Source organism: Pagrus pagrus (assembly GCF_965226575.1).
Source record: "Pagrus pagrus genome assembly, chromosome: 4".
NCBI lineage: Eukaryota > Metazoa > Chordata > Actinopteri > Spariformes > Sparidae > Pagrus > Pagrus pagrus.
The window spans coordinates 7,158,753-7,185,226 of NC_140188.1; the positions used below are offsets into that span (position 1 = coordinate 7,158,753).

Genomic DNA, 26,474 nt, shown 5'->3' on the forward strand with positions numbered 1-26,474 from the left:
TGTCACTTCACGCTCAAAAGGCACCTTAATTAGGCTAGTTGAGCGTGAGAAAAAATGGCTATAGACGACAAGATGAATTAAAGTTTAGACAAATTACAGCACCCCCAGTGACTGCAGTCCTGTTTCATTTAAACATATCGGTTTTGGCAATCTTATTAAAAAGACAGAACGTACAAAAAGACAGCTCATCAGTTGGTTAAATCATTCAAGTGATTCAAGTGAAGTATAGACATTCAGACAAATTCTATTTCACAAGAGTCGGCTGTAGTATCGCATGGATCAAGGAGTTGGATACAGAGTGCAGTCCAGACAGAGGGCCCCGCAGACGGGATCTTGGCCCAGGGTTTGGCCTTGGGAGAGGGAGGGGTGAAGGGAGACGCAGGCCTCACCGCGACTTCTGGCTTGACTGCAGAAATAGAAGCTACGAAGGCTTCTTTTGGGAGGTCCCCTAATTATAAATCACAGGGACCACAAGGATCAGGAGAAAGTAGAATGCACTGAAATTGATTATGGAATTTTGAAACAGAACCAAAGAATAATTAAAAAAATGTATGTTTTGGAGAACTGTAAAAGCTTTACGATCACTCTTTCCGATGTGGGCTGAAGTTCATGCTCTATGAAAATATCTGAAAACCCGGATTTTGTTTTCTTTCAAACTGGTCTGACTATGGCCTGGGCTACTCATTGCCTCCAAAAGCATTACTACCTGCTCGCAAACATCTCTCAGAGTATGACATATTTGATCAGTGGCTTCACAGGGTCCAACTATGAAGTAGGTCTTTAAAGCCACTGCTCTCTGGCCTCTCTTGAGCCTGCCTGGATGCTTCAGACTTGTATTTGGCGGGCCATGTGAGAACAGACTGCTCTAACTCAGGGTGCCAGCTCCACATCCAAACATCTCAGCAAGACATCTGATGACTGCCTTTTTTTCCTCTGCAGATGAAATTCCCAATTCCCTTTTTCCATACACAATGCCTGTCCAAAAAACCATTACAATAAGGACATTGTGATCATTAATTCAAACGTTTGAAGTGGCTTGATTTTTTTTTTTCCTCCACAGGTCACCAGCACAGCAGTTCATGATTATTCTAATATTGTCTGGCTCCACAGTGCTGTGCCTGTGATATTTTGTCACTTTCTGCAATACATCAATTGGTTTATGGATGACTTTAGAATTAGATGTGCGCGGAAAAAAATATAACTAAAAATAAGAAGTTAAGCCTATTAACAGCAATCAGTCTTGTAATTCAATATGCCAGATATACTGCAAAGAAAATGGGTCATCCCTGGGAGTGGAAATCAAATACGACATGAAAAACAACATTTTAAAAACCACAAACTGCACTGTGGAATGCATTTCATGAGCCATTACTAATTCTACTCTCCATTATTAGTATTCAAACTGGCTCACACACAAGTTTTCTGGACAGTGTAAAAGTTACAGCACAGATCTGATGCTATAAAGGAACCACAGTACTATAACTTGCTCATGGCATACTTCTATTTGATCCATTTATATATATATATATATATATACTGTATACACACTGTGGATTGCAAGCATGCATTCACTCAAGAGGTACCGTAACACTGTACTCAGCCAGTGTACATTTTATATCAAATGTGTGAGGTCCCTTTGGAATAATAGTTTAGTTAACAGGATGAAACAACAATTACCTCAGGGTCATTTAAATAGCTCATTAAGCATAGAGCTTTTGATTCCTGACTTGGAGGAAGAGGAGTAATACAAGATGTCATTAGGGATAATGAGGCAGATCAGCCAGCCTTAATATCTCCAAATTCAGTAAAGCCAACCCTGGTTGTCTTGGCATTGAGAGATATTTGCCATTAATTCTCCTATGTGCTATTTCACTTACACTTTCCAGTTGGTTATGTCAGAATCTCACATTGGGGAACAATTTACACCTCATTTCATTGTGGTTTTGGGTTGGTTCAGAGTGTGTGTCTCTGCAAGAATTGTCCCTCTGTCTGTTTTGGGGGGTCGTTCTGGCTCCAGTAGAAAGGCGAGAGGGGGTCTCCAGGCAGCTGAGGGGGAAATGAGCCTTGACAAGCGCTGGCATGAGCGGCGGAGGTGACACGAGCAGGGGGGCTTCCTCGTCTGTCTGTTGGTCTGTCCCCTCTCCAAAATTCTTATCTGATCACACGTCATATCTCATTAGCTGGGTGTGAGGATAGGCCAGACCTAATTTTTAAAACACCCTCCCTCATGTTCATGACAGAATGGTCCGCTTGTCATTGCTGGAGCCCCCCTAGCAACATGAGACAAACACTGATTGCTGCGAAAGGAGGAGGAAATATTTTGCCATTTTTTTCTTTCTTTAAGTTGCAACACAAACTTTTGCATTCATCGTTGCCTTTGCCACCCAAAGTGCTTCCTGTCTCTTTTTGACTGAACACATCACATCCCCTTTTATGCCTTGGCTAGGGTTTCTTGTGTGCAACAGTATTATGAGCCTGCTAGTTTTTAGTTTAGATAACTACAGATGCAGAGTCTTTTAAAGTGGTGTAACATACAGCACCACTCAAACATATTCATTATTTCAGTGAATTCTTTAAAGGCAGCCTAGTTGAAAGAGGTACCTCAGTGAAGTGGCACTCTGAATCTCTTCTCCATTCCTGACAACATAAAAGCAACCAGTCTATGGGGAAAGTGAAATACTCATAATTGCCCCGGAGAGAAAGTATGAATGATTGAAAGAATGTGTTTTTTTTTCATGAGTCCCTCGCAGTTTCAGTTTCAGTCATTTCGTACTAAAGCGACCACCTACTGGTGGCCACCAGACAGGTGCGTGAGCCACGGTGTCCTTGAGCTGAATTACCTGTGCTGGTGTAAGGTAATAATTTTCTTAATCCAGACACATCCATAATGGTCTCTGCAGTACAGTCTGTATAAAGATTTGGTGTTCACTGTTTAATTGCAAGAGATGCTTTTGTTCTAGCTTCCTCAGGGGACATTGGAAAGCCTGCATTGCTGAAGTACGTCTTGCTTTTCACAGTCTATGCCTTTTTTTCTTTTGTGTGTCCAAGAATACCTGCATTCCCTGTTGATAAGACAATTTAACTTTAAGATTATTTATAAAGTTTTGCTCCTCCACAAAACTCCTTTTTCAGTGTTTTAGCTGCTAGTTTGAAATGTCAACCACAATTGCCCGCAGTTGTCAGTGCAGTGCATAAAAATAGCTCATTTTGAATTGCACCCAGACTAGATCTTCTGCAAAACAGCCATGTAAAATGCAATAATTTGGTGACAGATAGGGACACGGCCACTTTCTCTCTTTAATAAACTTTGCTAACTCCTCCAGTTAAGCTTTTCCACAGTAACCAAATGAGACTAACTAAGGAGATGAGTTAAATTGCCAGTTTCAGACTAGTATTTTGGTACACAAACCGTGTAATCAATTCTTACCAGACATTTTTCTGAAAATGGTTTGTGTCAAACAAAATGTTCACTTGTCTGTTTTAATACCAGACTGGCCTGTCTCCTCCAGGGATTGGTTTAGCTTGAGGCGAGCTGACTCTGCTTTTGGTCTCCACTGTTTCTTTTTCCTCCTGCTAACTACCGAGCTTCGCTGCGGCTCTGCGGTATAACAGTATTTTCAGGGAATGGTAAAATTGCAGGAAACTGGATGTGCTACTTAATGTGTTTGCAAATGTAATACTTCCTTGAACACTTACTCCTGGGCCTAGCAGGGGCACTGAAGCGAACATAAACACTGATGTACATCTGGATAGAGTGTGGGTGTTCAGGTCAAAGTTGCTGTGCTTGAGACAGCTGAACGCATTTTATTGTGCTCAGACGTCCATCAGAAAGTCCACCGCTTCTCACTTTTCCAAAGGCACAGGAAGACAAGAAAGTTGTGGTAAAACTTTTAATGGTATATGGTTGAATACAGAAGCTGGGAGGAAGTGCTGTTCATTAGCGGAAAACCAAAGCTGTAAACCTGAAACACCATAGAATGACCACTGCATTTTTAGACTGTAAGTGAAAATGCTGTGTTTATTTCCTTGCTTTCATTAATTATTAATCTCTCGATTCATTTTTAAAATTTTTAAGAATTCTGTACGGCCAACACAATTTCCCCCAAACTCAAGGTCACATACATTTCTCCTGTTGTCTAATTGACAGTCCAAAATCCAAAGATGTTCAATTTGAACTATAGGAATTAGAGAAAAGCAATAACTATTCATGTTTCAGAAAGTGGAACTAGGGACCGTTTGGTTGATAAATGACTCAAAGGGTGTATCATTTATCAAAATGTACTGTTGATGCGATAATGAAATAGTTTCAACAATGGTTTATATCAGACAGTCGATTGCTTTACATTACGACCAGTTTCTTTTAATTGTTATCACATTTTTCCGACAGTTTTTTAACCTGCTCACGTAGGTAGGTACTGAGTGGTAAAGCAAGCAGTGTCTCCAATACCTCAGGGTGACTATAAAGGGTCAGTACATGCTGTAATGCAGCAACGCAGAGTGTTGGCTGTGAAGCAAAAGCTGAAAGAGATAAAAGCGTGCTGGAGGGGTTTCCTGCCCACATCTGGCAAGGAAGGAAGATGGGCTTATATGGCTCTCTCGTGGGACGAGAAATTTCATTAGTCCAGTCTGTCTGCTAGACTGTCTGCTGCAGGTGAGGTGGACCTCTCAGCTTCCACATTTCAATGAAAGGGTGTGAGTGTAGTGTAAGGAGAAAGAAAGAGGGAGAAAGAAAACAGTTCAAAGTCTCCAGAGGGACAGGCAGCTGTGACAAAGCTCCGACTCAGCAGCTGGATCCAGCTGTTGATCCCTCCTCTAACATCTATCCTCCGACTCTGAGGGGTGGGATCTCCTTCACCCTTCCTGTCTCTTTGTCTCTGTTTGTCTCTCTTTACTTTTTATCCTGTGTCCGTCCAGACTTCTTATCTCTTCTCACTTCCTTTTCTCACACTGCTGTGTCCCATCTGTGATCCAATTTCACCTCTTCACTTCCCCCTGTTTCCCTCCGGAGTGGTGACATGTAGATCGGAGCAGGTGAGACCAGCACATCTTCCTGTCTGGAGATGCTTAGGCCTCCCTGGAGTGAAGTGAACACACTGCTGTGTGGGTCCCAGTCAGACCAGGCCCAGGCTTATCCAATTTGATGATGCAAGAAAGACATGGGTGTAAATTACCACCAGAGTGAAGTCAGACTGCAGGTGTGTGTGCCTTCATAAGTCACGTTGTCACAGTGTTGCGTTCAGGCTCAAGAGGAGCAATTTTCTTGACCTTTGTAAATAGAGACAATTATTCACTTTGCCACCCTCCTCCTTTGAGACGACTGAATGGGAAGGGGGGTTGACTGAAAAGCTTGCTGCGATGACGCCTGCCAGGCCTTCTGTTCTCACAGCCCGTGGTCCCCCTGCACATGTGCAAGGCAGTTGGCACTGCTAAACAAGCTGGGCATCAGGAAGCATCATCTGCTCGTGATATTCATTCTGTTCCAAAGCAAATCTGTGCTAAATCATCCATCCAGTCCTCCTGCTGTCCATGAGAAGCCACCAGACTGGAAAGCAGACGCTGAGTGACAGCTTGCCAGGTAACAAAAATCAGTAACCAGGAAACGAGATCCAAAACATTAAACAACAAATCATTTTTAGGTGTGATGATGAAGTGCAGGTATTCTAATGGTAAATACTCCTTCGCCAGCATGTTGTATTTTATATTCACGACAGAACTGCCTCTTTCTAGAAAAGCATGCACTATATATACACAGCCCTGAAATATCTTAACCACTAAGCAAATTGTCTCCATATCCAGAACTCGACTGTTACAAAGAATGCATCGCTTTTGTCTGCCAGAAACCTCAGCCCCCCCCCTTTGGTCCAGCCTCGCTGCTGCACTGACTGCCAGTTGAAATAACGATTCAAAAGAATGTTACTGGGCCCAACAAGCTCATGGAAACAGTGGAACATTCAGTTACGGGGAGCGTGTGGTCATATCATCCTATTCTGCTCTCAATTAGATCAATTTTGGTTTACGACAAGCTCTGATTAGGGCTGTGAAGGTGGCCGAGCACAGGGATATGTCAATACCTCAGCTCCCCGCGTGAGAAATAGTTGATGGGGGGGTAGTGTTTCAGGAACAAAGTGGTAAAACAGGGGGAAACATGCAAAATACAAACACGGACAGACGTAAAGATTCCAAAGCCAAGGCTATCTCTCTGTGTGGTCAGGAAAACCTCGGACCTACCCTGACACTGTTAGAGCAGGATGTTTTGCAGATGCTCGTTAACAGTAATGACGCTATGAACGCGCTCAGCTCCTGTGTGAACCAAATCAGTGCTTACAGCTGGTATGGAACCTCAATACTTTTTTGGTACTGACTGAAATGAGACCAGGCACTATGTATCGAAAATGCTTGCTCAGATTTGTATTCCCCCTCATTTATTCTTTGATCAGGCAGTTTTTTATATTTAAATAGTTATTTTGGCCTGCATTTTATTGAGCCAAAGTTCTTCAATGGCTGCTTGTTCTAAGACATTAGCTGTATAGATATTGCAAAACACTTTTAATTGGTTATGAGCAGTCTCATTTCACACTGATGCCTCTATATGACCTACATAAGCAAACAAATCAATCAGCGAGAAAATTGGCTATTTTAATACAGTTATTATGGTTATTCTTAATGCCACCAAGTCAGATTCCGACTTATTCGGGTCGATCAAGTCATAAAATCGAGTGCTGGGAAAGTACTGAAGAGTCTTACTTCCTGATGAAAGAAGCTGCAAAGTTAACTTTGTTTCAGCGCTGTCATATTACAGTTTTTAATCTTATACAGATACATTACCATGCATCATGCAGACAGCTGTGTTTTAAAACAGAAAACTAGTCTTAAAAATATGTTGTCCTTCGCTTGCTGTTTTGGATGTTGGCTGCTTGTGCATTAAAACTTGCATACAGGTGTACGGGATGCTGCTGGGAAGTAGCAGATTTCTGATAAAAAAATGATGTGGCATTGGATCGGTGCATAGACTTGCGTCCTCACCGATTACAATTCCACCATTTTATGCAGTATCGAATGCATTACTGATACTGGCATTGGTATTGGAACAACTCTGATTTTAATAATTGTTAAATGGTAGTCATTAATCCAGCAAAAATGCCAAACAACATTTTCTGGTACCTGGCTTAATGAGTGAGTTATCTATTTGTTAATTCAACACAGAAAAAGAAAGCGAGAGAGAGAAACGTGGAGAAAGAGGTTTGTGGGGTGAGACGCTCCGCTTTTACATTGCGGTTACCCAACGTTGTCTGTCTTGGCTTCAGACAGAGAGGCACCCAGGCGTGCCCCAACCAGACTCCAAGTCTGTGTGTACTGATGCTCCATGGTGGTCCTTGCTCACACTGTTGGTTGCATATCTCGAAGCATTCGCCACATTTACCAGAAACGCCCCTTGTGTTATAAGGGAGGACATCTGTTATGCCTTATCTATTCTAAGGTAATGCATTCACTCTGCAGATTAGTTGTAATAAGGAGACAACTGCTTAGCTTAACGCTGGCTTCCTCTGAGTGCTTGGAGGTGCTTTAAAGATTTAGCGGGGGAACTAATTACCACAGGGTTGCGTACCTCATCCATAAGGCTAATTTGGTCTGGTGCTGCAGAGTTTATGTTGAGAGTGGTGTGCTGCTTCTTTTAACCAGCGTGTTGAAAGGCCAAATCTTTGTTTAGATTGTTGTGTGAGGCTTGGTGCTGTGAGGGGCCTGGAGGCAGAGTCGGGAGCAGAGGGACTCTCTGCTGTAATTAGGCAGAGCTAGTATGTAGGAGTGCAAGACTCAAAATGTGTGATGTGGTATCAGAAAAGACGAACAAAAGGCTCGGGACTGTAGGGTGTGTGTAAGTGCGTGTGTTGATGCAGACAGGGTTTTAGGGTGGAAAAAATTCTCTAATCAGTGCCCTGGGTTCCTCCCAGATTGTTTCACAAATGCATCTTCCAGGGCATCAACACATGAGACTCAAGAGCTGGGAAATTTATGAAGCGGATATTATTTTGGCTGTCCATGTCCAAACTAAAATGATACACATCAATGTTCTGCAGCACCTTTCCATTCCAGCATAGGTTAAAGGCTGGACATGCAGCCGATCTGATCCACTCGGGGCAGAACCATATTGAGTTGCAGGACTTGGAATGTGAAGTTAAAAAGTACTGACCAAACATTTTTGTGTTTTTCTGAGTGGCTTGTGCACACTGTACAGAGGCTCTCTTTCAGGCTTTCTATCGAGGCTGATCACCCTCAGAGGATGAATGAAAAAATACTTTATGGTTAAGTTCCCAGAAAAGTGTGTATTGTCTGCAGCAGCCTCTGCAAAGTCAGTTTGCCACTCAAATCAATGCAGACAAGGAGCCGGTCGGTGCAGTAGCCGGGATAATGGAGAAACAAGTTGTTGATGCTTTCAACGAGCCAATTCATCATCGCCAGGGCTAAAGGCATCCAGACATCTGGTTTCAGAAGCTGTCTGCAGTCAGACCTAGCTGTGTCTTTATTGAGGATCCCTGGAAATGATGCATAATCTATTTCATCAGATCCTTGACGCAGGAGAAGCATCAAACCCCACGTGCATTTGTGTCATGTGCTACAGTGTACTGTATCATCGCCTATAGCTCCATTTGCCCTTCTTTACAACCAAGCAACCTCTTCAATCACCTTTGCTGCCCGGGTTACAGAACAGTTTGGTGGGTTTTTTTCATGTTTTAGTTGTGGAATGGCTCGATTACAACCTTACTCTCATGTGGACATGTACTGGTCTGTGGGGGTGTGCAGATGTGAATGATCTTGTTTTACAGATCTGTTCAGATCTTTGCTTTTATGCCAGCCCTAGGGAGAAGTACAGATTCACCTGCTGCCAATTTTTACTATCAACAACTTATTGCTTACAGGACCTGATTAGCCCAAACAGCGGATATGATGATTAATGTAGCAATTTGCCTTTTGTATGTGGAGTCACGGCATGCTGGAATAACACTAGCTCATTCAAAGATCTGCCTTTGTCCGGGTAGTTTTTAACTCTTCAATCAGGAATCAGTCAACGAATCGCTGCTTGATTGCTTTGTTTCCTTCCTGCCTCCGTGTTCAAGTACTACCACAGTTTTCTACTGCTGATCACTCAGCAGGTTTTCCTCAAGGGCAGCAAGGGTTTGAGGGAGTCACAAGTCAAATTTTCATTGACATTTTCCCTGTCACACTTTTCCATCGATGGGCTGGCTGGTCTTGTCGACTATAGTCTCTTGAGGGGTTGGACAACGCTATAAACACAGGAGGCAGGCGGTTTCATCATCACAAGTATAACAAAAGCTTTGATACATAATAAATACTGTTTGCAACCCAGGGGAAGCCATCGAGTGATGTTTTAAGTTGACTTTGACATCATCTGAAAAATCCCCAGGGCTCCATCCAATGTGGTCTCCAAAGCAGACGGAATGTTTGATAAGACAGCTAAGATGTAGAGTCTCATACTTATTGTGCTCCAGGACAGGTATTACTCTCATGCAGAAATGTTCATTTCACGGTTGTGGCTTGATGTAAAACCTGTTTCAGTACGTGTAGGATTTTCAAATTGTACACTATAATTCCAAGGCTGCATAAAATGTAACCCTCAGCGCTGTGAGCATCCTGTAATGTTCATGGTAGTTCTCTCTGCTGCATTACAAATGTCACTCATCAGTGTGCCGGAAAGAAATGAAAACGTCTGACAGCCAGGAAATTTGACTTTAAACATCCTAACTCTACCCATATGCAAGCACAAAACGTTTCATTTATACCACTCTGTGTAATTTGACTGTTTAAGCTTTAGTTCACAATGCTTTGGCAGTCACCTTCTCAGTGAACAGTAGTGTAGTGAGTAGTTATATCATGACCGAGCAGGGGAAAGATGAGAAAATAATTAGGCTCCTTTTGTGGCTTTAAATCTTAGCCAGGTTCAGTCAGGGCTCTTCCCCTGTCACCATCCCTGTCATCGCTGCTACTGCGCCATTTTTTATTTATAGGCCTTCCCTTCCATGTTTTTTTTACCTTTAGCATACTAATTCTACACTCTAACAGGCTCAGTGGTATCTAAGTGATCTTTATTCTCCTATTACCATGAAGTCATCTTTGAAACGTCGCCCCCATCAATATGAAATGAACTGCACAAGGTGTTCTGCTCAAGAAACTGTTCTTCCTTAACAAGGGGCTACGTTTTGTCCTTTAAGAATCCACATTTCAGGAGGTACAGCCAGAAGAATTTTTTTGCAGCCTCCTTCTGCTCTGCTTGTGTATATCTGAAAGGGGGGCTTTCTTTGGGAGACTTGTCCGAGCCTCTCTCCCTCCTGCAGTTCTGTAAATGACTTGTAAACAGGCTGTTTAAGTGTGAAGTCACCCTATGCCCTGTTGCTTCCGCTCTTTATTCATCACACTAACACACATACACATCGAAGTATGGTGAATGTTTTTGTTAAATAGCCGGGGGAAGGGCACTGCTGTTGTTGTGGGACTGGGCCAAGCTCTGACACAAGAGAAATATAAGAGAGAAATTATTTAGAAAGAAACTTCAACTTTGTTCATGTCAGACCAGTTTAAATGTAGTTTTAGAACAATTGTCTACGATTTAAAGCATTAAAATAACACAATAATTTAGGCCATTTAGGCCTTTGTCTTTAGAAATTTCTCTAATCACTTGAAGCTATTCATTATGCATTAAGTTTAAGTTTTGACATTCTAAAGTTGGGAACAAGAGTGAAGAAAACACAAGCCATGTTGAATGAAAAATTGAGTAGAAGAAAGGACAGTCCTCTGATCTGCACTCGTTTGAAGAGACTGAGTGAAGAAGGTGGAAAATGATTGAAACAAATGGGGAATGCGGATGGAGGAAGAGTGAGAAAGAAAGCAGATGCTGAGAGGGGAAAGGAGGCGATTTACCTCATGCAGTGTGCATGCAAAAGAGGTGTGTAGATGAAGCTCAAGTGGTGGTTTGTTACCATGGCAATATTGGGAAATAAGGGAGGCATAAACAAGAAGCCCCATCGATTTCGTGGGCATCATCCAAAGTGCCTGTTTCTCTGATGTAATTGCAGTTGACTATTTTCGTGCTAGGCTGAGGGCAGTCCTTAAATTAATTGTGCAGAGGTGAACATATAAAACCCTGGAAGCTCAGCTACTCCGCAGCTTGTACAAACATAGTATTGGCCTTTTAAGAGTTAAGCTGTCCTTTCTCCAGAGTTCATCACTGTTTCTTTTTGGACTGTCTCGCTGTCTCAGCTATCATACAACATTATCAACACATCCGAGAGGTCTGGGGAACATGTAGCAGGGCCTGAGGATGTTTGTTTGGAGATAGAAACATCATGATCTCTTGGCTGCAGAAGGTACATTTGTCCTGGTGTATAAACACAGAGTATAAACTGAGCTATCCGATGAATCTATATTGTATATCAACTGAGGATTTCATTTGGAGGGGGAATTAGGGGGGTAGCAGAGGACTGAATATGTTTATTCAACATGTTAGCCCTCCTCAACCCCCCCACTCTCGCATGTTGTCAGTGGCTGGGCCTCTGCATCTGTCATGCAGGACAGACGTGGGGGAGAGTTCACAGGGCCTTCTCTCTCCTAAACTCCAGCTCTGCTCAGACGTCTTTGTCCATGCTTTTTGTCTCGCTGCAGGGACTTCCCTTCGTCCCGTCCCTCCCAGCTCTCCTGGGTTCTGATAACACATTGGGGCATCCTAACAAAGTGCCAGCATGATTAGATTCAGTTTGCCCTTCTTTTTCCACTTGGAAGGGAAGAGCTATCAGTCTAAAAAACACTTCCGGACTTATCCCAGTGGGGCTGCCAGTTGCTAAAACGTTCAGCCTTTATCTCTCACAATTGAGCCATGTGAAGAAACAAACACAAATCTGTTATCTCAGAGTGGACAAAGCCTATGTGGGCACTGTAGACAACAATGTAAACACTTGAGGAGCGTACAGCGTTCATTGGACTGACCACAGTCTGTCTGAGGAAAGAGGATGTGTCTGTCTGAAATCAAACTTTTGCTGAAATAGAAAGTTAAAATACTCCTGTCTGTCATGTGCTTGCTAAACAGAGGAGTGTGTCTTTATGATAAGTGGAGACAATATAGTACCCTTTTTGTCTAATTGAATGTGAGTATTGGGTCTCGTTACTGACAGGAAAACTGCACTGCATGACAGGAAGTAATAAATGAAATGTTATAAGTAAATTACAATTACAGTTACAAAAAAGGACAGCTCTGTAATTTCCAGTAATGCCGCAACCCACCTCCATGAAGTATTTTCAAGGGTTTACAGACTGTACAGTTTATAGATGTCACACTCGTGAATTTAGGTTATATAGTAAAAAGTAATAATTTATATTGTCTGGGTGGCTGGCAAAGTAATGAGCAAAGTTTCTTTGCAGCTTATAGATTTTTGTCCCTCCTTATAGCTGAAGCAACTAAATAATATCTGTAAAATATATCCCCTCTCCTTGGAGTTAGACTTAAGCCAAATAATATCTGTCTGATGCATTTAGAAATGACTGTAAAATATAAAGAAATGTGTTGTGTAAGGACATGAGAGAGATGAATTGTGCAGCAGTTTGCGTGCCAGCGTCTTCTTTTCTCAGTCTGGGAAGGTGGGACAGAGCTGCAGGATTTGGCCAGTGTCTGTGCAGTAGGAGAAGGGTGCATCAAGAGGAGGCCAAAGCACACAAGCTGAAAAGAGTTTTGGCCCGGGCGAAGACACAACGCTTCAATCACGGCAGATCCCTACTCAGTGAACGGTGGGATCTGAAAGCAATCCATGATTTAATTGACCTCATTTTTCTGTGTGTGCTTATGATTGAAGTCATAAAATTGGCCTGCTAATGATATTTCATGACAGGACAAGTACTTAAAGATGGCAGCTTACTGAGGCAAATTGGGTTACGTTGATGCAAGGCACCTACACACTTCAGTAGTATTGTAGAGAGAAGACTGAACCGTCTAAATTCAGTGTAATGAACGTATGTAGATGTTGCCATGTCTCCATGTGGCCAGTAGGGGCAGATAGGCTAACCAAGAGTGAGTGAAATGAGTTTTCATTCACCCACTGCAACAACTCAGTTCTGCGTGACTTGTGCCGATGGGGGGACTCCTTCAGGAGGAGCTGGTTTGGCTTGGACTCTGTCTGAATGGAAAGGAGGAATGAACTCCTTTAGGTCACAGGCACATGATTATGAGAATAAGTATATGAGGAAAGAAGTATTTGCAAAAACTGTCCCAGTGGATATTCTGTGTAGCTGTGGAGAGTGCTGCAGAGTTGGCGATGCTACTTCCAGGCCTTTGTAGACCATTTTAACCACTTAGGTCATTTGTTATTTTCTAGAGAGCCTCCTCTCATCTGTAGGAGCAGTGCTACCATCTGGAGCACTAGTACTTTGTTGAAATTGCCACTTTTTAAATACTCAGCTGATTTATTATAAACCACATTGAAGTGGTTCATTCTTTTTTCTTAAAGTGGGTGGGTTCATTTCCCATAATCTCTTCTTTGTGTTTGCTGAAAAGAGCGATTTTAATGACCTTACCAATATTTTTTCAAGTTTAAGCCTCTTAACTACAGACTCCGCACACTTGCAACAATTTTTTGGGACCATTTTCTGATGTATGCTATGGTATACTGTGTCAGATTCTTGGCTGTTTTTTTTACCATCATTCCAGGCAGCCAGCGGTTTCCATTCATTTGAGTACGAAAATAAATTGGCAGACTCTCGAAGCGTAAGTTGTGTAATCCAGTACAATTCAGTCAAGTCTACGTAATTCTTTGTTAATGTCACATTAACGTTGCGTGGTAATGAGTTTAAGTGCAGATTGATTTGAAAACTTTGCACTGCATTACAGGATTATTACAAAAATTGCATACTTGATGGATTACACAACTAAACCGTGTTTGAAGAGCCTGCTGATTTATTTTCATACTATATGGAAATTTATGGAAACCAGTGGAGGCTGGGGACATGAGAGAATGTACACTAAAATTTTAAATTTACAGAAGCATGTGTGCTGTGATAGAGACTACACGTGACTGCAGTCAGTGAGCTGGAGCATAAAACATTTTTTTGATTTTCAAAGGAATCATTGAATCAGGGTTTTTTGTGAAAAGTCCACTTATCCTTGGAGACTTTCTTGTGGAGATTTCTTGTTCATGAGTCATGACGTTTTGTGATTTTGTAGGAGGAGAGTTTTTCTTTCATGATCTCTGACAAACAGCTGTGATAGTTCTGATACCACCTCTCTGTTTACCAGTTTGGCTCTTTGTCTTTTGTGAAGTTCATTACTGGTTTACAGTAATGAAGTAAGCCTCATTAATTTGATCCCAGTGGTCCTCTCCTCAAAGGGGCGAGTGCTGGATTTGGTGAGGTCTCCCCGAGGCTTGGGTGGTATGGTGAAAGGGATTAATGGTGTGACGTCAGAGTGCTCTGACTGGAAAGAGTGGCATGATATGCTCACATAGCTGTGTTCACGCTGGACACTAGGTTAGTTTCCAATCCCTGCTTAAGCTTGGGAATCTTCAGATGTGGGCACTGAAGGAAGCCAGTGGAAATGAACACCGTGGCAGTGGTGTGCTCTGTGGATGAGAGAGAGGAAATTGCATGCTCATACAACACCAAACTAATTCAGGGTTTTCAAATCCCTTCCAGGCTCACCAAAGAAGACTTTATTATATAACTCACTACCTTTGTGTTCTATTTCTTTGCTCATTAGATATACACAAACAAAGAACAGAGGGGAAACGGTGTTTTTTTAAAGCGGAGTGTCAGACTAGATTGATGGATCAACCATTTCCCCATATTCTCATGCTATTCTGCAAAGTAAATTATTCAAATGAATTCAACTCAGCCAGGACAGCGCATAGAATACTTTGTGTGAAGCGCCTTTTTTGAGATACAGAGCTCATTTAGCTATGGTTGTTAGCAGAGTGATGGGTGATGCTGAGAGGAAAGCAGATTGGTTCTAAATAAATCAAATAATTCCTTTATCTCTTGCCAAGACCTTCTGACTCTGACTTTGCCCCTTTATTTAAAAACTTTGCCTCAAGTGCTAAAGAAATATAAAAAGTTCCACACCTTTAGTAGCGTTTGAGACCTTGATAATTGCGGTCATGCCCCCGTTTTTCACCCTCATAAACCTTACTGTAGTTACTGTTTGTTCTAGTCTAGAGTTCTGGTAACCTGCCCTCATTAGGGTTTATTTACAAGTACGTCAGTATCCTCGTTGCAATGTTTCTTTTAACCCGGAGTGCTAATGTGAAGCGAGGGTCCCTTTAGAAGACCAGTCTAGACCCCTTTCACTCTGCGAGCTTACTGTTGCCAGGCTGTTAAAAAATGCCAAAGGAGTTGCCACAATGTGTTTGTATAGAATGGCTTATGGCACAAACACGGCACTGTCTGTGTCCGTACGGACTGTTGATGTGGGACAGCTGCTTTATGATGGTAAACTCCTTTCCTGAAAGCTGAGGACCCCCTGCTAATTCGCCAGCACAACCACATTGTACGTGAATTGACTCAACATGTTGGATTAGCTGGTTAAATACAGTGATCCTTTCCCTCAAAAGTACAATCCTGACATTTAGGGCGTTAGAATACCAACAAAGACTGTTCAATCTTTCTCAGGCCTTTCTTTTCTTGTTTATTCTTGGCCCAGTGTGAGGAAGATAGCAACCTGCATGTTAATTATGCTTCTCAGTGCGACTCTATGGAAGAAGTTACATGTTGAGATTAAATTAAAGTATCATGGAGACAAACATGAGAAACTGAGCAGTTTCTGGTCTACAATGCCTCTGTTGTTGATACAGATAAATAACTTTTGTGCATATGGGTTAAAGCACTTTGAATATATATACTGCATGGATTGTGCCAAACCAGTGACAGGGAGCTCTTGCCATTTTGGCAAATGTCTGCGCAAAATAAATACAGCAAGACAGAAAGGGGAAAAAAGCAAGTGAATATTGGGATCTGAACCAGAAACCGAGCTGCGTAGGTTTTTTTTTTCATTTTCCTCTGTCATGCATACAGGCTGAAACACATCTCAACACCATGGAAGAAGAGGACAGCAGTAAAGAGATAGACAGAGAAGGCAAAAGTGGAGGGCTAAAAAAAAGAGAGCAAGAGAGGTCTGAGTAGGGGAGAAGAAAAAAAATGGAAGCGAGAAAATGGAATAAAAATAGGCTCATGATGGAGCTGGTGTCTCGATGAGGCAGCCCACTAACCTCAGAGGCGCCACACTCCATGGCTTATCCCAGCCCAGTGAAAAGGAGGGGCCACACCACAGATCTTTCTGACTGCCAAGGCCCCAGCGCCAGGCCGACTCACTCTCTCTCTGTCTGGTCGTGGAGGGGCCAGGCATCTAAGAGTAAGGCAACAAAGCATGGCTCCCCTCTCCGGATGACCAGGCCAACCCCTCACGTTTCCAAGAAGGAGCAGCGAAGAGCTCCCAGCCAGGTGTCATATCAGACCTGCAGGGTTTTCTTCCATGTGTGTGACTGCCGGGATGGTTCTGTTGGTTTAGAAAAGTTGACTCAGTGTGGGAGCTGGTTGCTACTGAGTCAGAAGCCTGACATTTGAACTGACAAGGCAATATGCCTGCATGCTGCAGTGTAGGTCGCATCAATCACAGCAAGTTGGGGGCCGAAGGAGCAGACATGAATCTGGCAGGAGGTCAGTGGCCTGAGAGTGAAATTCCAAAGGTTTACCATCACTTCCTCTCTTCCAGTGCTCTCCAGTTGTATGGCTGCGAAAGTGAAGTCTGTAGTAGAAAAATTGAAAATTCAGGTGATGCACCTGATCAGTTTAAAAAGTCAAATCATAATCCAGACTTCTGATCTGTTGAAGTCACTTCATCTTTGTACAGGCAGACTCAGATGTTTGAGGAGGCCAGAGATTTCCGATTTTTGAATCATGTTTATGCTTCAGAGAGTCGTTGTAAATCCAATCCCCACAGTTCTGATCTATCAGAAAGTCTACACTGTCATGTGGGAAATATTGACAGACAAAGAAGGGAAGAGTACTAGACAGCTTGACATGCTCGCTCATCTGGAGGATATTCAGAGGAAAAATATTTTCTTAACTGTTCGAAATTTTACATATTAAGCGGATTGAGGGGACTGTACACACAGTTTTCCCTCAATTGAAACATCTGGATTGCATTAGCTGTGTCTTATAAAGCCCTTTGTGCTTCTTTCGATTTGTCACTTCTGCAGTCAAAGAACTGTACATAAAATATGAACAAATAGACAGGGTATTTCATTGTTTATTTTTTTTCTTTTTGCATCTTCCCCCCGTAAGGGAAGTACATGCAGTATAATTAGATGGCTAAGATTCGAAACCTATATTTTTCAAAGCCACAGGGGTTTGAAATTTGCTGAATGGTTGCATTGCTCAGTTATTCTATATCAGGAATTTGTAAGTTGAGTCTTCCTTTTGTAACCAAAGAACTGCAAGATTACAGTCTGATTTTATTGTGATTGAATCTCTGCTCACTTCCTTTTGCTACAGAATAAAGATGAAATGTTGAAGCATTGAAGTAGGATATATATTATTCTTTTAGATTCTGTTTTTGAAGGGGAAGGTTCATACCTTTGAGATTTTCTTCAAGTGTGTTTAAAGTCAATACAGATGGTCATATTACAGTAATACAGTCAGACTGTTTTTCAACTGTGCGTAGTAGTTTAGATGTTGTAATAATCTCAACACATTGTTTATTAAGGAGATGTACAAATAAAGAAACATGATGAATCAAACATTTTTACACCAAACAAGTTACAGTACATCTAAGTGAATGCACACATTCCAGTGCCACACTGGCTTCTCCAGCTCTACATCTGTCTTTTTGCCAAGACAAATGAACTTCTGTTATGAAAATGCTTTTTCTTCCAGTTGAAAAACTTTTGCAGTTTCCAATTCCTCTCAGATTCAGTCAGGGTGACCCCACTTTATGTGGACTGCACAGCATTTTTATCCTACCTCCCACATATTGAGACGATGTCTCGCATTTTGATTGAGTCTACTTTGCAAAAGTCAATCCAGTGCAGGACTGATGCATTTTTAAAATAATTTTTTATCCAGTGGCTCTGAAGACTGCAGGAGAGGCTGTCATCATGGAGCTGTGTTTGATGTCAATCAAACTGTGCAACTGTGTGTCGGGTGCAGGATACCTTTTTACAGTTTTTGCCGCCTACACTTTGCCAAAGGAGAAAGTTTCAGGTCAACAAAACGTCACAAGCTATGCAGATTGAGGTGGAATATAATGGAAACTATCACAAGGAAAAGGAAATGCAGTGTTATGCAACACAGTACATTTGAGTCTCACGAGAAACATGTGGCTCTAAAAGAGATGTACAGATCTATGGATGCATTACTGAAGCCAAGAACATTTCCAGACAGAAAAGGTAACAGCAGCTGAAATAGTTTCAATGCATTTATAGTAATCTTGAAAGAACGGAAGCCATGACTTGAATCCCATGTCAGCAACCTGTCAGTTCTGTTTTGTTGTGCAGTAACAGTCAGTCAGTGTTGATGGGAAGAAGAACTTAACTTTTAACAGATATTTTTGGAGAAAATGAGAATGAGTGCAAGGCCACCAGGGCTGTCAAACTTTACTTGTGTGGGTGTTGGAGAGTTGCATTCAAATATATATTTTTTTGCGTCCTGCACAAGGCCTAACATCTAACCTGTATATTGTACTACTGAATCAACCAGCGGGCAAAGCATGAAGATGTTTCGAGTTAACAGGCAGAAAGTAGACTATCTCTCAGCATTGGCAACATTTCCAACATTCTCCCCGACAAACATACTCTTTGTCTTATAATTAGTTTGCTGCGATCTGGTTATCCTAGACTTAGTGACCCAAAAACCAAGACCAAATGAGTAACAAGATTGTGCTGAAAATCACTTTTGTAAAGCTTAATTTTTCAATTGTCTTAACCATGACCATAAAATATGTTTCTTTAGGCAAACAGGGAGAAGCCTTTTATCCAATATTGAATGTTTTTTACTCAAAATTCTCATTAGCCATTTGGAGCAAATTAAGTTCCGTGTCTGTCCATGTCACACTGGTGTTCTTTATTTGGTGTGGTCCGTGATAACACTCAAGACTGTAGAGTTATAGCTTTATTCAAAACCGCCCAGTTTGCACTCCAAGACCTTTTCATCTGGTAACAATCTCCCCGTGAGCAGTTTCAGCCACCAAAAGCCCAATCCATCAGCCACTGTCATGTGCCGCAATGAAATGTGAAAGGGAGTGTAAATGCAGAGAGGCCTAATGCTCTTTTAAAATGGAAAATACCAGTTTAAACTTGTGTAATTGCTTTTTGGAAGAGCAGGAAAATAAGGAAATCAATTCAAAATTCCCCATATTTATTTCAAGATGAACATGGAGCATTACATGAACCACATTTTGTCTTTTTAAACTTGCTGCCTGCTCATTACTCTTAAAATAACAAGGGGATTATAACTACATGTGTTGATTTAATTTATACACAACAGACTGGTTTTAATTGGTTCCTCTTTCATGTTTTATGAGACAGTCACCACAGCGTGTTTGGGTTTAATAGAGAAAATGAGCAGCAGATTCCATAAACTCCAATGCAAACAGTGAAACTAGGTGCTATGTGCATGCAATGTAAGTGATTGTGCCAGATTACACGCACCATATGTGTTCCTTTAAGAAGTAAACCGTATTTCCTTTTTTATGAATTCCTCCCAAAGTCATCTCATAGTGCAGCCATATTTACCTACGCCAGCTAACTGGTTCCATGCTTTTCAGTTCAAATTGTCTTGAGCCGGTGGACAGATGATAGCAGCACTGCAGGTCAAAGAAGGACAAGACAGCCTTCAGCTATCCCCCACACATAAAACAAATCATATCCGCCCAACTTTAAGGAGTAAGACCTGGGATAAAAGGTAATATTGACTGTCTGTCTAAACAGATGAAAAGCAGTCGGAGGGCATGCAGCCTCCTCACTCCTGCCCCGAGCATTGGGCACACAGTCAACGCTGCAGCGCGTCCCCTCGCAAAGGTCAATGGAGGGCTGCATCATGGGATTATGGGATGCAGGGTGTCTGCCCTTACTAGACTGAGAAAAGGAAATGAGAGGTGTCTAAATAAAGCCGGTTAAAATGAGTCAGTAGAGAAGCGTACAAGCCACTCGCTTCATTCACTTGAGGTTTGAGATGAGATGAGGTGATACCCTGAAAAGGATAATACAAAGAGAAGGGGGGTGCAAGAAAAGTGAAAGATTAAAGCTACAGAGAGGGAGAAAGAGAGACAACCTTGGAAATCGCAGCTGTTGGAAACACAAGCTGACTCATAGTTTTTTCAACATTATTGAATGTCTCCTGTGGAGAGATGAGGGCTGTGGGGTTAAAGTGTTCTTCTGACAGAGACAAGATAACCATGAGAGTCTACACTGAAGCAAAATAAACAAATTCTAGGGTTTGCAGTATGCCGAGTGTTTGTTGATTTCACCCTCTCTACTGCATTGTAATATTTTCAGAATAAATGTTTCATATCCATTTTCACAGATATGTTGAATCTTTATATTTCTTCATGTTCAAACTTTACATTTCTTGAGGTTCAGGTTTTGATTTTATATTGTGACAGTGCTGAGCTTATAGTCTGGTTAGGTTTAGGCACACAGGGAAAGAACAGGCAGTGGTTTTTACTCTTATTTTTCACAATTGTTGAAAGGCTGCTTCGGAGAGTGGTCTCGCACTCGCTAGCTGTTTCGCCCAGCTGTCACGCCATCATCATCACCCCCACCTCCCAACATGAAGGTCAGCTCATAAACTGTACATAAAGTAATCTAAAAGGTATTATGACGCATATTGTGCAAATGTTGATATGACATACAAATCTGAATGTAACATAACAAACGTAACGGGACATTTATTCTCTTGACTGGGCTGAGTATTTTACTTCCGATAACTTTATTTTAATGATGCATCTAGAGGCGAACATAAGGTAAGAATCAGGCTAAATCTATTTGCCATCAGCTGCAGGAAACTCTGATCTGAAAAATGGTGGGTGGATGAATTGTATCTTATCACATCACCCTGATATCCCAAAGTTTGAAACCCTCAGTTTAGTGGAATTACACTGATTTTCAGAGAGGACTATGGATTATCAGAAATGCTATCAGTGCTGCATATTTGTTGCTTAGCGCTAATGCAGATAAATCTATAAACACTGGGGTTATGCTTAATCTGTAGTTTCATATAATTGTCTGTTTACATTGGAAAGCAAAACATCCACCAAGTAACTAAATCCCTTCTTCCTTCTTAATGTGACTAACGTTAATCCCTGGGAGCCTACAGTGAGATCCAGCATCAAATCTAATTTAAGATTTCATAGTCATGTCACAGGAGAAACATAGAGATATGTCAAAGACGACGTCTGCGCTACATTACGTGATCAGCAACACAAAATAGTTGACTCCTTTTGTTGCTCTACAGTTACACAGCCATGTAATGTATGTGAAGGCTGAAGGTGTAAATGACTGCAGTTTGGTTTCTTGTATATATTACCACAAATGTCTATGTTTGCACTTTATGCTAATTTAATTGATTTTGGTCATCTCTGTTTTCTCATTTACATAACTGTGAGTGGTTTTACCAGGGTGAGGTGAGGTCCAGCAAGTAGCCAGCAGTAAGCAGCTGCTTCTCATCTTTCTCTACAAGCATGTGTGTTATGGCTCCGCTCTGATTGGGTATCGCATAACCCCCGTGAATCTCCTGAGCCCTTTGAGACTGCATAGGCACTGGCTGTTTTATTATTGCACCACAGAGGTCTCTGCATTTTAAAGAATAGCTTTTGGAAGAATGTATTTTAAACGCATATCTGTCTCAGTAATTCATTGTTTTAAGTAGACTCAACACTGTGTGTAAGGAACAGGGTGGCGTGTATAAATGTTATTGACAGTGAATAAATGCAAGGTGTTTTCCAACAACAAGTACTCAAATATTCTTTATTTGTTTAATTGACTGATTTGCAATAATAACAATGAAGTAAACTTGTGTTGGACAGGAACTTTTTTTCAATCTTGCATGTCAGAAACACTGTTTATGAAATTCAAATTTAATTCAAGAGCTCAACTAAAGCCCAAAGGAAACACAGGTTTGCGAACTCTGTTGTGTAAGTTCACCACTATTGCACAGCAACAGCTCAGCCACCATTTAACATGACATCTCCATTTTCAGTGATCCCATCTTGCTGAGAGCTTTTCTCCCTTTTCCTCTTGTCAGGGGTCACTTGCTGAGATATAAACCTGGTCTATTGCCAGGCTCAGGCTTATATCTGTTTCTCTGTTTTGGAAGCTGGCCCTCTCTGTGGCTCCTCCACTTCCCACATCCTGCACGACAGTCCTTAGGTTGTTTGTGAAATGGAAGTAGTGCAGGACTCCTCTGGGACGTAACAGAGAAGGGAAGGTCTGTATCCCCCTCACCTCTGTGTTCCTGCAGAGTCCCCAGTGGCTCACTGAGCGGTGGGCTTGCTCTCCTGGTCTTTAGGGTTTTTGTGTGTGTTTGTCTGAGAAAGAAAGTGGTCTTTACGTTTGTGTGTTGAGGGTGGGCCCTTTTTGCTTTTTTGCATTAGAAGTAGATGTCACATTGAGTTAGTCCAGCAGTCTGCTGAAGTCTGGCTAGACTGGAGAACAATATTTTTCCAAGATTGCCCTGGAGTGCCAGTAGCCAAAACGAAGGGATGCTGCCGTTTAAGCTTCGGCACATTCTTCTTGTTGCTCTGCATGATCCATTCTCCATCTTTTTACTGTATCCTTACAACAGGTTAAAATATGCATATTTTACAATTGCACAGTCAGTCAGTCTCAGTCTCAGTCTCACTTTTTCCCTTAAATACAGTGACCTGCAGCAAGGTTTGCATACTGTTATCCTTATCTGCAGGATGCACCAGGCAGACTGCAGGAATACTGAAGGGTGGTGTAATTTACTGTGGGTAAGATATGTAATATATCTCCAGCAAATAATTTCTGTGGTATCATTTGAAAGGGATTTTAGTTGTGCTTTGTACAGTTTCTCATATTACACCACACTAGAGTTTCCCTCCCTGTCCAGAAGCTCAATTACCTTTGAGGCTTGTTTGAGCTCATCAGATGTAAAAGCAAAGATTTTCTTTTCTGGAAAAAATTAAGAATCCATTTATAACAATAAAATAAACATGTTCTTGGACGAGTCATGAGGCAATGCTTCACCAGAGGGAAATTAGGCTGCCTAATTTGTTCTCAACAAAAGATTAGGGACGTCCCACATTCCTTGGCAAGGCATTGAATCTATAGCATGTGAAACTGAAGAATGTGATTTTAGTAGCTGGCATGAATGAGGACTTGTTTGGTTCTGAAGTGAAGGTCCACCCAATCCCACAGTACTCGGGCTATGAAATCCAATAGTTCCCATGGTTGAATTTCTTCCTCCTATTTTAAGCAGAAATAGAGAACGTGTTGCAGACAATCATACACACCTCCAGTGGCTGACTGATTTCGGCTGGCTAGGTGGTTTCTTTGGGCAGCAGAGCTGTCACAGCCAAGAACTGCACAATGCCCAGGTGGGAGTATACATGATCGGGCCGAGGCAGGAGCGGCACACTTGGGTTGCCAGCTTTAGCACGAATTCCATCAACACCCACATGTCGTCTGTCAGCTGCACTAATCTGAAGCCGACAGTTGTAAAAATATGGCCGTTAGATGATAGATCCCCCTTCATTGACTCGGTCTATGGGAGTCCCCCAGCTTAATCCTGCAGTTGTTCCCCTGATTGAAAACAAATGCATCCTTCATCACTGCTGTCATCCTAACCAGAATTCCTTATAACTGCTTGAACTATAGACACCATTTTGACAAATGTAAAATTGATTGGTTGTAGTTTGAATGTGACTTTGAACATTGTTCCTTTATCTCATGGTGAACTAGTTATAAAAAGATAACTGAAGTGAAGTCAGTGCAGCAGAATGTTACTGGCAGCTGTTTTTAATTGATTTTTGAAACACCAGGTGCCTAAGATTTCTAGGATACAAGCAAAGACTGCAGTAGAGCAGCCAGGATTAACTTCTGGCAGCAGCAAAATACATATTTAGGCATGAAATCGTCTTTTGAGTAGCAAGAATATAAATCAGATACACTTTCCAGTTCCTGTCTGGACACAGATCAACAGTGTGTATGTAAGGCCAAGGGTCAGGGGTCAGAAGATAGCCAACAGTAGACTCAGCAGCTCTACATGGCCTGAAACAGTAGTAAATCAAAAACATACTCACTACTCAAAGTGTTGCTCCAAGATTCTCAATCAAATGACGTTCCTAGAAGAAATTCAACACTGAGAGGGTTTTTCCTGAAGTCTTCCACCTCGACTGCTCTCTGCAGTGTGACTTTTGTCTTTTCATCTGGGGTCTAGTGTGATCTGTTAAAACCATCAGTCCGAGGAGGCCTGTGGCTCTTTGTCTGAAGAGATATGTCAAACTGTTAGCAGCGTATGGTCTATTGGCACATAACATCCTGCAGAGAATTAAAGCCTGGGCTTCAAAAGAGAAACCACTAAAAGGCTGACAGACAAAGAGAACGGAGTCCCTAAGCCAATAACCATGAAGACTAGACTCTGACGTTCAAACAAAAATAACGTCAAATGGTATTAATTTGCAGATCAACGCCTGGCACAATGTCTCTTTTTTATATGTTTAGAGGAAATACTGACAAAGATACTGAGGCATTGGCATTAAGATCTGAACAGCTGAAGAACAAATAAGGGACAAGGATGCACATGAATTTCTCAGGGCCCTAAATCAGATGTTCAGTGTCAGTGATCAGTGGCCATATAATTCTGTGCTTAAATACAGAAAAACAAGTGATAAACTATAATAACAACTTTTAAAATAGGTTATTTGTGAGCTGGGACCATTTGGGGATCCTTTAATAGATCACAGTGGCTCAGGCCAGACATAGAGCATTTGTCCTGCGCAGAGGAAGTCACTGTGCTGAAAGAGGGGATGGCAAACGAATTGACTGACCCAAACGGATGCCTGGATGTCCCAATGACTCTACCAGAAGCAGAGGGGGAGAGAAAGGTCAAGACGCTAAAGTAAAACGGATTTTACCTTTGAAAGATGTTCCTTCATCGTAATACACAGTATCTGTGAATCTAGTGCCTCAAAACACCTGCTATCAACATAGAGTGGTCATTTCAGAGAAAACAGAAATCATGAAAGAAGGGTTTTGTTCTTTCATCCTTTGTAGAGTCATCGAAGCATTAAATACAATCTTGACATACTACAGTGAGCCTTGGCTTTGTTGGTTTATGTATGGGTGGTTTGTTATTTCCGTTGCCTCCCCCTGCTTTCCAGATCCACATCCTCTGTCCTGACTTTGTTTGGCAGTGCATATTGTTGTATCGCTCGTGGTGTCAAGCAGCAGGTCCACCAAAGTTATCCAGAAGCCAGGCCTGGAACCGTGAGAAAAGACTGCTGTGTGATTGGATTAGCTTTTGAGCGCCACGTTGCTTAATTAATGAAAATGACCCAGGAGCAGAGAGTGAAGCCATTGTCTGCGCAGTGACAAAGTCCCTGCCCATCAGCAGTATCCTTAACAGGATTTCACAAAGTATGCCAGGCGTTCTTAATTTGTTGGCTTAGACCACTACAGAAGGGCCTGGCAGCTGAGATGATGTGTGCCTTTCACTTTGCAGTGGCAGAGTTTCAAACACTCGCAGCCCACGACAGGATTTAAAAAAAAAGTAGAATCAAGAATTATTTTTGCCAAGTGGTAGCAGAGCCTTTCCACTTTTCTTCCCTGTAAAAAATGCTGTCCAGTGATTCAACCTTCATTTCCATTTAGCCAGTCAGCAACTCACACCTGCAGATCATGGCACAGTTCACTGCATTCACAGCACATGTGAACAGTAGCTATAGTTCACTTGAATATGTGTAAGCCCCTCCCTCTGTCCAGCCTCCATTCATTCCTCTTCCTTTAACTTTCTATTGAAGAGGGACGTAAATGTGGGCTGGTATTATGAGGGTGACGACCCCGCGGGGTCTTCTGAGAGGTTCAGCAGAACCAATGTGACCAGATTAGTTTGCATTCCTCAGTGCTGAACGGCTCTCTCTGGAAACTATTACCTGGAATTACCTCAAATCAAAGGCTTCTTCCTATTATCTCAGCAGGATCAGTCAAAGCAGACCACTCTGTGACTGCCAACTAAGATGTTAAAATAACAACACTGCATACCTGTTCCCTTGACAACCTAAATGTTTCTGTTGAATTAGTCGACCAAAAAGAAATTGTCACAAATCTTGTAAGCTTTAACAACTGATACAATAATTTGTCATATAAAGTGTTTTGTGAAGGCAAAATGTCAATCAATCTTGTTAATATGTATTGCTGGTATTGTCCTTTTACTTTTCAAACAAACACATACAACGAGATAACTGCGTTCCA

General features: G+C 41.8%; 1 protein-coding gene across 1 annotated transcript in view; it reads left to right on the plus strand.

Annotated features, from left to right (window-relative positions):
- The window catches only part of LOC311256650 (protocadherin-16-like), an 83,056-nt gene that overhangs the window by 9,194 nt on the left and 47,388 nt on the right, over positions 1-26,474 (plus strand). The gene's annotated exons all lie outside the window — the stretch shown is intronic.